Source organism: Cervus canadensis, chromosome 9 (genome assembly GCF_019320065.1).
Source record: "Cervus canadensis isolate Bull #8, Minnesota chromosome 9, ASM1932006v1, whole genome shotgun sequence".
NCBI lineage: Eukaryota > Metazoa > Chordata > Mammalia > Artiodactyla > Cervidae > Cervus > Cervus canadensis.
The window spans coordinates 19998344-20015992 of NC_057394.1; the positions used below are offsets into that span (position 1 = coordinate 19998344).

At 39.5% G+C, this 17649-nt stretch overlaps 1 protein-coding gene and 1 non-coding gene across 2 annotated transcripts in view; both read right to left on the reverse strand.

Moving 5' to 3' along the window:
- Positions 1 to 17649, reverse strand: part of GPC6 (glypican 6) — a 1184501-nt gene that overhangs the window by 638752 nt on the left and 528100 nt on the right. The window lies entirely within an intron of this gene.
- On the reverse strand, positions 16523 to 16595 carry TRNAE-UUC. Its single transcript has one exon. It is a non-coding gene; the product is annotated as a tRNA-Glu (tRNA).

The window sequence follows — 17649 nt, forward strand, 5'->3', positions numbered from 1 at the left end:
CAAAACAAACAGAACAGTCACATATTTCAAGATGTCTTAACATTTTAATTAATGTGCTGGGGAACAAAAAATAAGATGGTGGGTGATGGGACTATTTTTGTCAGGTTCCCATTTAACACTATTTAGCAGTGTTTTTAAATATAAGCACCGATGTTAAACACTGTTTCTTGCCAACTCTCTTTGAAAATAAGTGTACAATAACTCTATATGCCTTTCACCTCAAAACATCAATAGCGATGCTGACTTAATGGTATTTCAATTAATAGACCTTAGGAAAAAAAAAATGACATCTTCCTAGGAAGTATTTGACTCTTCTGCAAGTGAACATCCTTTTAAATATGCTCAGTCATGTCTGACTCTGTGACCCCATGGATGGTAGCCCGCCAGGCTCCTCTGTCCATGGTATTCTCCAGGCAAGAATACTGGAGTGGGTTGCTATTTCTTCCTCCAGGGGATCTTCCCAACCTGGGGACTGAACCCATGTTTCCTGTGTCTCCTGCCTTGGAGGTGGATTACTTACCACTGAGCCACCTGGGAAGCCCTCTCTTTAAACAGCCCTGATTTTAAAAGGAAAAAAAAAAAGAAAAGTAAAAGAAAAGACTTGTTTCTTATTGCACTGTAGGCTTCCACAAGACAGGCAACATTTCTACAATCCTGCTGCTGCTGCTAAGTCGCTTCAGTCATGTCCAATTCTGTGAGACCCCATAGACGGCAGCCCACCAGGCTCCCCCGTCCCTGGGATTCTCCAGGCAAGAACACTGGAGTGGGTTGCCATTTCCTTCTCCAATGCGTGAAAGTGAAAAGTGAAAAGTGAAGTCGCTCAGTCGGATCTTCATGACCCCATGGGCTGCAGCCTACCAGGCTCCTCCGTCCATGGGATTTTTCCAGGCAAGAGTACTGGAGTGGGTTGCCATTGCCTTCTCCATCTACAATCCTAGGCTGCCAAATTTCTGTTGTACAGTAACATCCCATACTATTTTTGAATAAAGTACACACATGACTCGAGAAGCATTAATGAGTATCAGTGATAGCGTAGATCACAAGCAACAGGTAATAACACTCATTTGTCAATGAATTGATCATGACTTGGGGAGTAACATTTTAACTTTCATTGGAAACAGAAACACAAGGGGTTATGAGGCTTCTCACTAGTTGCCCTTTACAGAAACTAAGTATTTCTTATAACTACCCTCTGAAACAGCTTGATTCAGAAAAAACACTTGGTTCTTCCCTGCGCCTGGTGCACATGCGTGCCCCTGCTCAGCCGTGTCTGACTGCTCAGGCCCCTCTGTCCATGGGATTTTCCAGGCAAAAATACTGGAATGGGTTGCCATTTCGCCCTCCAGGGGAGCTTCCTGACCCAGGGATCGAGCCTGCATCTCCTGTAATTGCAGGAAAATGCTTTACCGCTGAGATACCTGGGAAGCCCCTCTATGCTTGGAATGATCTTTAAAAGTAGCTCTTTGTTGCTACTTGCAAAATCTTTCCACAGATGAAGACTCAGCTCCACTATCTGCCACTGGGCAGACATTCTCATTCTGCACTGAGAATCAACTGTTCCCTTCTTTGTACTTTAAATGCTGCATTATAACTAATGTGAATAAACTATATGCTGTCTTTTCTACTAGAATGGCCCTTCCTTGAGCTCCAGGGCAATATCTTATTCATCTTAGTATTCTCTTTGCCTAAACTAACGCTGTGTAAGAATGTGTGTGTGTGTGTGTGTGTGTGTGTGTGTGTGTAATATATAAATAGGCTTCCCAGGTGACTCAGTGCTAAAGATCCGCCTGCCAATGCAGATGTGGGTTTGATCCCTGTGTTGGAAAGATCCCCTGGAAGGGGAAATGACAATCCACTCCAGTATCCACCCCTCTGAAATCCCATGGACAGAGGAGCCTGGTGGGTTACAGTGATGGGGTCCCAAAATAGTCAGACAAGACTGAGCGACTAAGCACAACACAGCCTATATATATATGTATATATATATATACCATATGATAAATTTTATTTAATAAAATCGGATTAAAAGGAGAGTACTAGAGGAGTAGAGAGTGAGGCCATCTATTGAAGTGAAAGGATAGGCGTGAGCTATATTCTTTTTTTAAACTTTTCATTTTATATTGGCATATAGGTGATTAACAATTTTGTGATAGTTTTAGGTGAACAACAAAGAGACTCAGCTATACATAAACATGTTTGCATTCTCCCCCAAAATCCCCTCCCTCCAGGCTGCCACGTAACATTGAACAGGGTTCCCTGTGCTACACCGTAGGATTTTGCTGTTTATCCATTTTAAATATAGCAGTATGCACATGTCCATCCCAAACTCCCTAACCATCCCTCCCCCCATAAGAGTTGTAGTCTTGACCCCAAAGAGAAAGTTGGTTCCAAGGCTGTGATACCTATAAGATCCTTGACCAGTCTATGATGAGAGCAATAATGTACAGCACACTTTTTGATAGTTTTTTTTTTTTAATGATCATTATTCAAGTTTCTTAAACTGCCTTTTTATGTTTAATGCAACCTGAACTGGATAGTCAACACAATTCTCACAGACATGTTTTTTGGCACAAGAATACCATCAATGATCTGGGACATATTTTGCACATTGCTGTCCTCAGCTGCTCAGTTATGTCCAAATCTTTGCAACCATTTGGACTATAGCCTGCCAGGCCCCTCTGTCAATGAGATTTTCCAGGCAAGAATGTGGAGTCAGTTTCCATTTCCTCCTCCTCCAGGTAGTCTTCTCAACCAAGGAATCCAACCCATGTCTCCTGCATTGTAGGTGAATTCTTTACCACTGAGCCATAGAGGAAGCCGATTTTTCACATTATATTATATATATGTTATAAATATATAAAGGTTTTATATATATTAAATATATAAATGTTAATAAAATGTTATATATATATAAATAAAAATGTTATATATATATATATTTGTATATATATATGAGTGAAGTTGCTCAGTCATGTCTGACTCTTTGTGACCCCATGGACTATAGCCTACCAGGCTCCTCCGTCCATGGGATTATCCATGCAAGAATACTGGAGTGGGTTGCCATTTCCTTCCCCTATATATATATAACAGATCCTGTAGAACATCTCAGTTTCACTGGAGAAATATCAGATATGCCTTTGCTTTAAGCTGGTCAGTCTGCCGGTAAAATGTTCTGACTTCCTCATGAACAGAGTTACTACAGCTGCAAAAACTGTCAATAAATTTCTCACTGTTTTAGTGATGAAAATAGCGTAAGTCTTTCTTCTTCAACTACTTTTTTTAAATTGTGATTTCCAAGGGTACTTTATATATAGCATTATGAAGACTATTTTTTGGGGGGGGCTCCAAAATCACTGCAGATGGTGACAGCAGCCATGAAATTAAAAGACACTTACTGCTTGGAAGAAAAGTTATGACCAACCTGGACAAGCATATTAAAAAGCAGAGACATTACTTTGCCAACAAAGGTCTGTCTAGTCAAGGTTATGGTTTTTCCAGTGGTCATGTATGGATGTGAGAGCTGGACTATAAAAGAAAGTTGAGCACCCAAGAATTGATGCTTTTGAACTATGGTGTTGGAAAAGACTCATGAGAGTCCCTTGGACAGCAAGGAGATCAACCAGTCCGTCCTAAAGGAGATCAGTCCTGAATGTTCATTGGAAGGACTGATGCTGAAGCTGAAACTCCAATACATTGGCCACCTGATGTGAAGAACTGACTCATTGGAAAAGACCCTGATGCTGGGAAAGATTGATGGCGGGAGCAGAAGGGGATGACAGAGGATGAGATGGTTGGATGGCATCACTGACTCAATAAACATAAATTTGAGTAAGCTTTGGGAGTTGGTGATGGACAGGGAGGCCTGGTGTGCTGCAGTCCATGGGGCTGCAAAGAGTCGGACACTACTGAGCAACTGAAGTGAACTTAACTGAATACAGTAAGCAAGAAAAAAACACCCCAAGACACATGCTATTACTAATGTAAATCAAAAATAACGCATTAATACTTAATAAGTAAAACCTGAATTACCATTAACATATTTGCTATATTTTCTTCTGATATTCTCAAACTTAAGGCTTTCCTTATAAGCTTCCAGTTCTTTGGAATTCGAGATTAGACTGCTTACCTCTTTTCTATGTAAAATAAATATACTGGAATCTGTGGTGTTCACATCTACAGAGATTAACCCCCAAATGTTATGCTCTGTGTTATAAAAATGATACAGATTTCCCAGTGGAAAACAATCTTCTTTTTCATGATTGTGGGCTGAATGGTACTCACGGCAGCCCACTCCAGTATTTAGGCTGGAGAATCCCACGGACAGAGGAGCCTGGCGAGCGATCATCCGTAGGGTCGCAGAGAGTCAGACACGACCGGAGTGACTCAACACACACACACATACGTCTATTATCTTGTTTGAAAATCCTAAGAGAGGCCTCAAGCTTTCGACTCCTAACTGGGCAAAACTTACTTATGTTTAACTATTGCCTTTAAGAGTTTGTTCCAATACCCAGTGATAAACTGAATATGGTAATGTCACCTTCTTTAACCTAAAGCCTACTTTTGCTTTTAGTATTGATATATACAGATGGTATCATACACGTCCCATTTTCAGTGATTGATTTTCCAAGACATGTTTATGTACTCCAAATATTTTTGCTGCTTTAAAGAAAAGGTCTTAAAACTCTGCATTTTCAGAGTTTTACCTTCTTTCAAATCAGCTGTGGGCAAACCAAATGAGAAATATAGAGGGAAAGGAGTGTATATTTCTTCTTATCCCTAAGATCACAACCAAAATGTTCACTTGTTCTTGTTACTTCTCTTCTGGATGTGTGTGTGTGTGTGTGTGTGTGTGCGCGCACGGTCAGTTGTGGGTTAGGTTAACTGCACTGTTTTTTAAAAAAATTTTTTTTAATGTGGTAATAGAGTAGCTCATATTTTTACTATTCCTGAGATAGTTTAATTGTTAAAGAAAACACTGTGGTTTATAAAGGCCCCCGTAAGTGAGGTATCAATGCTGTATGATCAAGTTGATATTTTCAGACTTGAAAGTACCTTTCAGTACATCTTTAAAATGTACAACAAAGGGAAGTGATTTGCTGAAATAAAAATGTTATATCTGGCTCAAGCCCAAATTGCTCAAGGCCATGTAAAAGTCTGAGGAGATGCAGACATAATAGGCTCACTAGGTTGGAAGTAATGTCACATTTTTCTAAACGCAAAGACTAATCCAGTGCCACTTGCTAAGTTGAGCTTAGGTTTCGTCAACAATCTTTCTTAACCTCTTATTTTCCGCTTGTGGATTTTTTTCCCTCAAACATACTCCAGTTGCTTAGACACAGCATGCAAGGGATTTTAAAACTGTTTTTGAACTGCGTGTATTTAAATAATTTCATTAACTTTTATGTTTGACTGAGCAAAAGCTTTCGGTCTTCAAATGCTTTATTGTATTTTAATGGTTCACAAAATGATTTCTTTTTCCAGCATGAAATTTTACAGCTGAGTGGCTGACATTGTATAGTAGATGTGTTATGCGTCTAATAGCTTATGTCATTTCAGTAGTGAAAACAGGGAGAGAATACGGTAATTATGACCACTTGGAAAAGATACCCGTATGGCCAATCAGTTACTTTTCTTCTTATTTAATGTACCATTTTAATACGATAATTGTTGTAATGATGTGAAATATTATGCTTATCAAAAAGCCCAGAGTTTTCAAATAAGAAACAAACAAAAGAGTTTAGCCTGAGTTGTGAACCTCCCTGAACTTTGCTGCCCAGGACAGGAGGGTCCTCATGTTGTTGGTAAGTTCCAGTTTAGAGGATTTTGCCCCTTGACCTTTTTCCTCCTTTCTCCACTTTTAAGGAGATCGCTACTCTTTTGTTTCCAGCACTTTTCTCCCTTTTCATCAGCTTTCATCTAATCACATGGTTTGGGCAGCAACTTCTGAAGAGTGGACCCCGATTCTACATGGTCAGCCTGCAGTCACCCCGGAGCTGCAGGACAGTACTGCCGTGTTTGCCAGACACTCCACCACCGTCAGCACATTTTCATGTATCTTAACAGTGGAGTTTACCTTCACTATCTTCCTTTTCAAAATTTATTGGTGAGTCCCCTGTATTTGGGCTTCCCAGGTGACTCAGGGGTAAAGAATCTGCCTGCCAATGCAGGAGACACAGGTCAATCCCTGGGACAAGAAGATCCCCTGAGTAGGAAGTGGCAACCCACTCCAGTATCCTTGCCTAAAAAAATCCCATGGACAGAGGAGCCTGGCAGGCTACAGTCTGTGGGGTCACAAAGAACCAGACACAGCTAAGCATGTGCACACACACCCCTGTATTTACTCCACAATATTAAATTGACAAATGTCTAGTCAATAAAGTTTACAATCAGTAAACTTGCAGACTGGTACAGTAGACTTGTTTGAGAGTCCCTAGGATCGTACTTTTCTTTCTGATCTCAAACAAGTATTAGGCTGGTGCTTCTCAAATTGTGATCTATGAACCACCTGTGCCAGAAACAATTGAGTCATTCTCTTAAAATATCAAAGTCCCACCCCAGGACTTGAGAAACAGTACCACACCAATGAGCCATTTTAACAAATCCCCAGATGATACTTACACATGCCAGATTTTGAGAACTGGTATGATATGTTTTAAAAACTTATAAAAAATTTTTGAAAGACTATATCCTTCTTTCTACTCCATTTATCACATTCTCTATGATATATTTCTTTCCCTCTCCTCTAATCCAGGCCCTTATCCCTTATGTCTGGATAATCAAAAATGATTCCCTGGCTTCTAGTCTTTTGATGCTGCCAGATTTGTCACCTCGGATCTTAAGTTTAACATTCTAACCACTGGCTTTCTAGTGAAATGCACTCTTTTACTCCTAGATATTAATGACATCTTGTTAGTTAAGGCACCTCGTTAACACCTACAAAATCCTCTCCTCAAGAGAATTGGATTATTTGCTATTCTTAAACACATATGCCCTGTTTTAACTCTGTGCCTTTGCTCAGGTTTTCCTAGTACCTTGCCATTTTCACTTAAGTTCAATATATTTATTATACAAAATATATTTATTATACAAAATTAGCACTTTCAATGGCCTCCCCCTATCCTCAAAAGCATCATTCAGACACAAGCTATGTCTCCATGAAGGCTATTTGCATCTGGGTTGAGGCATCATAGAACCTTTTTCAATAGAAAAAATATTGATTTGACTATAACTCCAGTTTACAAAGGCATACCAGAATGAATTTAAGACAACTTTTGAGAAAGTCTCTTTAAGCATAGGCACAGAAAACAGGCCACTTCTGTTAGGGACAAAAGGAATAAAAAAGGAGTAGGGATAGGAAAAAGAGAGTTTAGCAATGTCATCCTGAAACATCAAGTGAACAAAAAATAAACCGTGGTTTTAGGAATTTACTTCCACATCTGAGAGAAGCTGAAAGGAATGTGCTTTAGTTAGAAGTTAACATCAGCAGAGCTGTGGCTCTATAGCTCCATGTTTTGGGGAAGTGTTCTGAAAAATGCCTACTCAGCTGGGGTGTGTTACAAAAATGGCAATTTCCCTACCTCTGTATGCTCAAGGGCCCCAGAGGTCTGAAAGTCTTTCATTAAAAAACAAGAAATAAGTGAAGAAAGTATCACTATATGTTTTTTGAGCCTGTAAAACCCTTGACAATAGGCTCGTTTGTTTTACGGGCACATTTTTATGCTGTGCCTATAACACACATAGGTCATCAAAATGCAAGCTTTTAGTTAATAAGGTCGCAATCAAACAGAAATAAAAATTCTGGCATATCAAACAAAATCCAGTTGTTTTGTGTTAATAAATTTTTACTATGATAATAAGAAGTAGTATAACAAACATAAAGGTGATTCCAAAATAAAGATTCAAAGATACAGATAAAATGTAAGTTATTCAATTGCTCTAAGACTTGCTTCAAACATCTACAATATCAAATCTTTTAATAGGAGTGGTCTTAGATAAGGTTGAAAATTGCAACTTAAACATTTATTTTTTTGTGCTAAGCCATTAAGGTCAAGTTAATAAAATTCCATATAGCTATACGGCCAGCTGTTTAATAATGAAGAAAGCTGTGTACCAGTTTCGAAAAGGCTTCAGGGGTTGTTTTATATGCTGCTTTTTTTTTTTTCTTTTAACAATTCAACTAAGCCAGGGGTCATTCAAATATGGAGAGACTGGAAAAAATAAATTCACAATGATGGTTGAGCTCACTGTTTACAACAGCAATGGAATCTGATATGGTTGGGTGTAACTGACTATATAAGCAACCTATGGTGAGGCACCTTTCAGGAAAAAAATGTTTTTTTTGTGTGTGTGTTTTTTTGTTAAGTTTTCATTTAATGGATTTGATATCCCCAAACATATACAATGAAAATACACACATTTAAGTTGATGATATAGAACTTTTCTTCACATTTTGAGAAAAAAAATTAATGTATTTTTTTAAATCTTGATTTTTATTTTAATTACTTCTTAGTGACTTTATGTCCAATTAATGCTATTGGACTGGGCTTTCCTGGTAGCTCAGGTGGTAAGAGTCTGCCTGCAATGCAGGAGACCAGGGTTAGATCTCTGGGTCCAAAAGATTCCCTGGAGGAGGGGATGGCAACCCACTCCAGTATCCTTGTGTGGAGAATCCCATGGATGGAGGAGTCTGGTGGGCTACAGTCTATGCGGTCGCTAAGAGTTGACACGACTGACAGACTAACACACACACACACACACACACACACACACACACACACACACACACAACACCACTGGAGTACCTTTGCCTTATTCTTACCTATTTCTCCTGATATTGGTACTCTTCTATATGTGTACCAGGTATTACCCCTTTGTAAGATAACCTGTAATTCTTAGATTTATAAAGAAAAAAAAAAAAAAACAAACCTGTTTGCAGCCCTTTACGACAAATTCCAGCGGAAAAGACTTGTGTAGCCTTTCCACTCCAGGGGATCATATCTACACACTGGGAAAATCTGAAGAAAAGCCTGGAAGTGTCTTTCTCTATAGAGTAGAAGAGTCCCACCTTTCATCAGTTCACACAGTTCATCATTTCTCTGACACTGAGCTCTGAGTGAGTGCAAGGTGCCTTGGGGAAATCAGGGAAAGAAATGATCTCCAAATTTTGTATTCACAGTTGCAAGGAACACATAATCTGTGTTTGGCAAAAGGATAAAGGATTGCTCCCACCACACTAAAAAAAAAGGAACACAGGGAACACTGAGGCAAAACACCATAGACTATATTAACTTAAGCCATTTAGGTGTTTTGGGGATAATAAAATCATCGCTCTGAAACTGAACCACAGAAGCTGGATCTCATCATATTGTAATGGACCTTATGTTATGAAACATAGGGGCTCTATCCACTACATAGTTGCATGAGTGCAACTTCAGGCAAGTGATATACTCTTCTGCTACATGAATACTTTGAGGCTTTGTGTTATTTTTCCAAATTGTCTCCAGAGTTAATATGAGTGATGAACATGGGATCAGTAATTTTTAACTACAGACACTAGAAAGAACTGAAGGAGCAAACCCGATTTAGAATGTTATTGAGTGTGTTAAAAAAAAGGTTATTTTGACATGAATCAGCCATGGATTTACATGTATTGAATATAAATTATTTTGCTAATATAAAAACTGTAATGAACTTTGATTAAAGCCCCCTAAATTCAGCTCAATGTATTCAATTCCTCCACTATGATGGTACAACAATCGGCTCTGAGCAGGTTCCAAAGAGGTAGTCTCAGTCCTTTTTCTCCAAGCACACACAGAACTATGCATGGAAAATAATATGAGATGAAAAACTGTATTTGGCAGGTAAATGTAAAATTTGCAAAACACACACACACAACTATAAAATACAAAGCCTAAACATAGAGTGAGATCAGTGAGATCAAAATCGTCAAGAACTTAAGGAAAAAAAACAAAAAACAAAACCAAACCCTGAAATGTTTATCTCAATTATCTTTTAGAAAAGTGATTTATTCAACTTGGATTTGCTGCAGTTCTTTGAGTTATTTGATAGAGTAAGACATGGCCACAATCTCACTGGACTTCAAGGCAAATGTATCCAGCCAACCCAGAAACTCAAAGCATACATCAAAACACATCTTCCCATGGGAAGACTTGGCTGTGTAGACTCAATCATTGCCAAATAAACCATTTGCTTGGAATGGGATTTTTCTGGGCAGAGGTGAGAGCTAAGAAACAGAGGAGAGTCAGCAAAGGAAACTGCAGAGAGTGACAGGAGTGTTCTTGTTCTAGGAGAGACACACAGGTTCCCAAGAAAATTACCGGTGATGCCCAAGGGCCACTTCCGAGCATGTGTACTGATGTCACCCCAGCCTCAACAATAGTCTCTGAGCTGCTTTTGTTGCCTTTTCTCTCACTTCTCCAATACTTCAGTTGCTCAGCCCTGTCTCTCTGTAACCCGAGAACCGCAGCACACCAGGCCTCCCTGTCCATCACCAACTCCCGGAGTCCACACCAACTCATGTCCATTGAGTCGATTTGGCCATCCAACCATCTCACCCTCTGTCGTCCCCTTCTCCTCCTGCCCTCAATCTTTCCCAGCATCAGGGTCTTTTCCAATGAGTCAGCTCTTCACATCAGGTGCCCAAAGTATTGGAGTTTCAGCTTCAACATCAGTCCTTCCAATGAACACCCAGGACTGGTCTCCTTTAGGATGGACTGGTTGGATCTCCTTGCAGTCCAAGGGACTCTCCAATACTTAGCCCAATGCTTATCAGTTAGTATACACACAGTCACCATTTGCTGAGTGAATTATTTAATATACTTGCATGTATCAGAGCACCAGTTATTCTATAACATAAGATAGCCTATCTAAGAAATATCCTCCAGTTCACTGTCTTCATTTTGGTCCTCCATTTTTTTTTTCAATATTTTTCTTTACTGCTGTTTGTGTATGTGTGTGTGTATACCTTAACAGAGATGTTAGGAGAAGAAAAATCTGACAAAGGAACAACATTCAATTCACTTGAAGGAAAATATTGACATTCATGAAACCAAACAAAGCTCGTGGTGCCCCTCTATCTTTAACATGCCTCTACCAGCAAAGAAAAGCACAGGGGTTAACAGATTTAGCAGGGAAAGCAGATTGTAGTTCCATTGACAGCTAGGAAATGAAATGACATCTACTATTTGATGACTGCCCTCAATTAGCCTATGCAAAGCAAGAATTAATTACCAGCATTGAAAAAGCTCACCTCTGACTTCTCTTTCAAGATCTCACTTACATTGAGTGTTCCTCTGGTGTTATAAATGTAAGTCTAGTAGACTTGATAACTTGCTTTTCCCTTAATATATTTTAATTTGAAGTAGTTTTTATTTAACATGGCCAACCGTACTTGATGGCAGACAACTCTTAGCTAACCTAAGAAACATATAAATCTACATATAGATATAGATGTAGATAAAGATAAATAATACATGTGCTTAGTCTTGACTCTTTATGACCACATGGACTGTAGCCTGCCAGGCTCCTCTGTCCATGGGATTCTCCAGGCAATACTGGAGTGACCTGCCATGCCCTTCTCCAGGGGATCTTCCCAACCCAGGGATTGAACACAGGTCTCCGCAATGCAGGCAGTTTCTTTACTGTCTGAGCCACAAGGGAAGCCCATATAGATCTAAAGAAAAAGATATATGAACAAGTATGATTTGAGGATATAGAATGCAATGGGCATGAGCAGTACCATTGCACATATTAGCTTTGGAATTCTCATGGCAGCAATTAAATGTATTAATGTAAACCTATAAAATAAGTTTATTACTATACAGGGAAATAGATTATAAAAATAATCTCCATATAGGTACAGATCCTATTTTTTGACATACTCCCCTAACAAAAGTTGTATATCTTTTTCCCAAGCTAGTAATGAAATAAAAGCAAATGAATCCCTAAAGCCATTCGCTTAATGAGATAATTTTGTTAAGCAAACAATAAAAACCTCATTGGCAACAAAGACATCATGTCAGAACACACAGGAATGCCCAAATAAAAGGCTAGAATGTGATTTGCCTGCTTTCGGGGAGTAATCTGTGCAAATGGAAAGGCTTAACTTTGTTTATCTAATATTAGTAGAAAGCATCAATCTTAGGTAATGTAAGAGTTAAGAAATACAAGCAAGTGTCAGAATTTAAGAAATATAAACACTGGGGAATGGAGAAAATATTTTTCCATTCCAAGGAAAGTGGGCTTTGGAGAGGAAACTGACATTTGTTTGAGCATCTAAGTTCCAGCTCATGTGTGGGATCCTTTTCCCCATGGCTGTGCAATGATAACAGCATGGTACCAATTAGAAAGCTAAACTCAAAAGCTACCAACTGGGCTGGGGTCAGAAGGGTAAAGAAATGAGACGTGTATCTTTTTTGGAAGACCACTTAACCAGGTAAGGGTTTAATTCCTAGCCTTTATTATTATAGGTATCACTATGGATAAAGAAACAAGATAGGGGTTAGTTATATGAGCAAATGTGCTTCATCATAATATTAACATAACTGGCCTATCCGTTGGTCATCTTTTGGTGAAGAATGGCCCAAATCCCACTCATCTCCATAGCACTTGACATTTCTGAAAGTCAGCAGGGGAAGAGATGGGTTTAAGGGTTTAAGAGGGACAAAGTGAGCATGATTGAAAGGTTTTTATGTCATATATACTGCACAAGCATCACAACTGACTTAGTAACAGCCCACCACATGGGCTTTTCCAAACTTGCTCTTAATGGAGCCAAGGGCAGAACTACAAATGTGTGGTGGTTTTAATAGAGAATGTATACTGAATATATTGAACATACCTTGAAAGATCAATTAGAGAAATGGACCAATAGATCCAGATATTAATTCTCTGTCCCAATACTGGGGACACTGGGGCTCAAAAGAGATGCTATGCATATTCTTTAAAGAAACTTTAATGAGGTAGTAAAGGAGAGGTGGTTGACCTGTCTTGGTCTCATTTATTTCATCTGTAAGATATGGATGTTTGTAGGGTCTATTTCAGAGTTGGCCTTAAAATGCTTCAAGCCCTGCCTGCACAAAGTGAGGGTCCAATACACAAATGATGATTACTATTAATATTATTAATAAAACAAAGTCCGGTCCCCTAATTCTTTAAAATAATGCTTTGAGAGATTACTTACATTGTGTTTCCTTTTTAAAATACTTCTCTGTCAAAAGAGGTTTGGTTGTTTCTCCAGGCCAGTGCTCAATGAAAATGTAGAAAATAAAAGGTTTTAGAGGCAAATGAAACTGGATTGTGTTTTGCAAAGGGGGTTTATTGTTTCTGGCTACAGCACTACATTTTAAAAAGCCAATTATTTTCCCACACAAACAGTCAGCAAATAATGAGTCATGCTGCAGAATTTTGTGACTTTTCAGAGAATTTTTTTTTGACAGCAATATATCTCTGAGTAACTTTAAAATCTGTCGAAATTGGTAGCAATATATCTCTGAGTAACTTTAAAATCTGTCGAAATTGGTTTGTTTAGATGATGATCGCCAACTTCTGCCTTGGGTGTTAAGAGCGAGCCACTCAGTTTTAGCAAAGCAAGGCTGGGCTGACTGTTCTTGAATACAGTAATGTTGCAGTCTGCCCCAAAGTAAACAGAAATTGGCAATTTGAAAATGTCATCAACCCAGAGCTTTCAAAAGTGTTAAATATTTAACCATAGCTAATAGACTGCAAAGTAATACTTGCTTGGCCAAATACATGTGTTTTTCATTTCTCCCTGATCACACTTGGCATCATCTTTTTTGTAGTCTCACTCAGCATTTCAGAAGCAGAGAAGGACAGAAGTTAGCAACAACCATCTGGTTCTAGAAAACTACAGATTTAAGTTGAGGAGAGTGCTTTCGAATTTAGACTTTGGACCTGGGTTCAAATCTCAGACATGAAATCTGAACTCCACATGACTTTCAGCGTGTAACTCACTTCTGGAGGCATCAGTTTCTGCAAATGTGAAGTCTTGTAAGTGGTTTGAGACATAAAGGAACGGTCCCAAGCACAAAGTGAGCCTCAAATTATTGGCCATGGGTATAATAATTGTATACTATTGTGACTCTGTACTATGTTTTTTAGTGTTGTTGTGTTGTTGTGATATCAAGTACTTTTCTTTCCCTGAACATTCTCCTTTGTTCCTTCTCTTGGAATGCTCCTGCCTCCAGCTTTGCATGGCTGTCCCTTTCTCAATCTTTCCTGTCTTAAATTAGACGGCATCTCCTCCCAGGAGCTTTTGATGATCCTAATCTTTCTGGTTAAGGCAGCTGTTCATCTCCCCACCACACCAGCCCCAACCTCACTGCCCACTATGCCCTGGTTTAGTGCCTTACCTGATTGAAACAAACTATATTAGGTATTCAGTTTTTAAACCTGTTGATGGTCCCCTCGCAGTCAAGTGCAAGCTCCTTAAAGGAGGGACATTCTCTTTTTCACCATGAATTTCCAGAGACCAGAACAGGCCATGATTCAGTGGGACTTCTAAATAAATGCTTATTGATGAACCAACTCTGATTATGAGGAGTGTACCTCTGTAATCACTTTTTAAATTTATGCATTAGGATGTTGCTCAGAGTACAGCATTATTAAAGAGAGCTCCTGAAAAAGTTAATCCATCACTAAGGCATTATACATGACTTTTACTAATTATAGCATTGAGTGTGTCATTAGTGTCTGGGATTCTGGTAAAAGTAATATGCTAAGGAGAGGTTGGAGAAAAGTGTATTATATTAGCATAACTTATCTCCTAATCAAGTTCAAAATATAAGACACTCTGTGATAACTTCCCTAAATGTTCCAGTGCTCTTAGGAATGGCTCCAAGAAGTAGGATACAGGGGAAGGTGACCACTAATCTAGGAGTGTGGGCAAGGGGTTAATAGCCCTCCTTTCTTCTTTTTTCATGACAACTTGACCTTCAATGAATGTACTAACACTCTGTTCCTCTGGTCACCTGATGTATACTAACTATGTTACTTAGGAATAATATCTACAGCAAAAATGACCCAGATTGACAAATTAAGTCTAGTCTGGGAAGAGCTAGAAATAAATTATAAAAGTCTGGGATAGTCTTCCCAGTTTGGGGTGTCCCTGAATATCCTGACTTTTCTGTCTCTTCTGCCCCTTGATTTATACAAGGACAGCTATGCCCAGTGGTCTGTCAGAAACACTGGCTGCTCTGGGCCAGAAGACATCTAAACCAAAGTGGCTCTTATGTCTTCCGGATTTGAACTTATCTCCCTGCCTCTGAGCTATCTGTTACATGGCAAAAGAGGTTGGTGCAGCTCTCTGTACGGCCACAGAACCTCTACCTAAAGAGAGTTCTTGAAGTGGCCATGATTTCCATCTTACATCTTTCTAGTGAATCTAAGGTCAAGGGCAGTTGTTATGGATTGAATGTGTATGTCCTCCCAAATTCATACGCTGAAGCCCTAACCCCCAGTGTGATGGTGTTTGCAGGTAGGACCACTGGGAGGTAATTAGGTTTAGATGAAGTCCTAAAAGTGGGGCCATCATGGGATGAATGACTTTATAGAAGAGGAAGAGAGAGTAGCTCATTCTCTCCCTGCTATGTGAAGACACAGTGAGAAGGTGGCCATCTGCAAGCTAGGAAAAAGACACTCATCAGGAACTGAGTCTGTGACCTTGACTTTGGATTTCTAGCCTCCAGAAATGTGAGAGATACATTGCTCTTGGTCAAACCACTCAGTCTTGGTATCTTGTAATGGCAATCAGAGCTGATTAAGGACATACTCAGTACTTAGTAGTCTCTGAGAAGATGCCTAGTGGGCAAAGCAGGACAGGGAATGGTCTGATGGCCACAGAAATCACAGATGCTCCCTGCTGACTCAGGTGGTTAAGAATTTGCTTGCAGTGCAGGAGATATGGGTTTGATCTCTGGGTTAGGAAGATCCCCAGGAGAAGAGAATGGCTACCCTCTCCAGTATTCTTGCCTGGAAAATTCCACAGACAGAAGAGCCTGGCAGGCTACAGTCCCTGGAGTTGCAAAGAGTCAGACATGGCTGAGCGACTAACACTTTCACTTTTTCACTTTTACTAATCAAAGGACATAGATTGAGACTGACTAGGGTGAGAAAACCATGGGAGAGAAGGCTGCTCCAACTTCTGATTAGCCAAGAAGTTTGGCAGAGAGGTAAGTGCAGGGAATCTCTACAGACAGACAGCAGTAAGTGAGACACAAGGAACATGAATGGCTATTTTGACACTATTTCTTGCAGTATAGAAGCTAAATAAAGTAGTTGAACTATATACATAAGCTCAATAAATACACGAGTCAGTGACATTTTAATACTCTAAAACTATCTTCATGTCTTATTCTCTACATGTCTTATTACCTAAATTCTGTGCAAAAGTGCTTCATTTGTAAGGATATGCAGTGTCCTGTCATGAAAGATATTAATATTATTATTAATTGGCTGTGCCCTGTGGCTTGTGGAATCTTAGTTCCCTGACCAGGAATTGAACCGAGGCTCCTAGCAGTGAAAGTACCAAGTCCTAACCACTGGACCACCAGGGAATCCCCTATCATGGATGATATTAAAGGGAAAATGTCTCACCATGGAATCAGTGATTCTGATATTTGACATGACTCCTTTTCCTAGCACTCTAGTTATTCCTAAAGGTAACAGATTCTAATAAAAAAAAAAGGATGGAGGAGGCAGTCAAAAGAACTCCAGCTTCTGGACAGGATCATACAACCCCTCAGAATGATGCTGTGGTAGGGGGTCTGTGCCCCTCTGCTGCTTAGGAGATGGGTCCCTACCTGAAAAGTAAAGAGCAGTATGTGACTGGCAAAGCCAGGGCAGGACTGACATCCTGAAATTCCATTATTGCCCCTCTATACCCAGAACCCCTTGGGACCACACTGTTTGGTCTTTGGCTTTTTCCACATAGGAAATTATAGGAGTGTCTACTCAAGCTTCTTTCTTCTTGTTTCTCTTTCTTCTGTACACACTGCCTTTACAATATTCCCAAACTCACCTCTCCTTACTCCACTCTGCTCTCAATGGTACCTCACTGCCCACCACCAGATGAACAAGGTCAGGCCTTCCCACTGAAATCCTTCATTTCTATCCATGCAGATTTAATATTAAGCCAAACACTACACTCTATACCAGACAGAAGGGAACAAGCGGAAGGTATAAGCTTGTGCTGTTGCAAATTTGAATACACTGGGAAAGTCCAAAACGTAAAGCAATGCTGATATCTTTGTAAAGAAGAAAAAAAAGGACACAGAACTAAGAAATCACCCTACAGTTAAAGAGCATTAGTTGACTCCATTACTTTTTTTTTTTTTATCATTAGTGATATTTCAGCAATAGTTTTGGTGCTTAGGTCTCAAAGACCACTGAACAAGGACATGCAATGAAGATAATACCCAAAAGCATACTGTGAGATGTGGTATGAAATCTCTCTCCAAAATATCACTTGTGAGTGATCATGCAGAACTGTGGTTTTGGCAACTTGGTTCCACTCTTTCTCCAGAGTCCTAATCTTTTGCAGACTAAACAAGCTGCAAGAAACTCTGAACTTCTATTGTCAGCCCTAATCCAAGTATGATGCCTCCCATG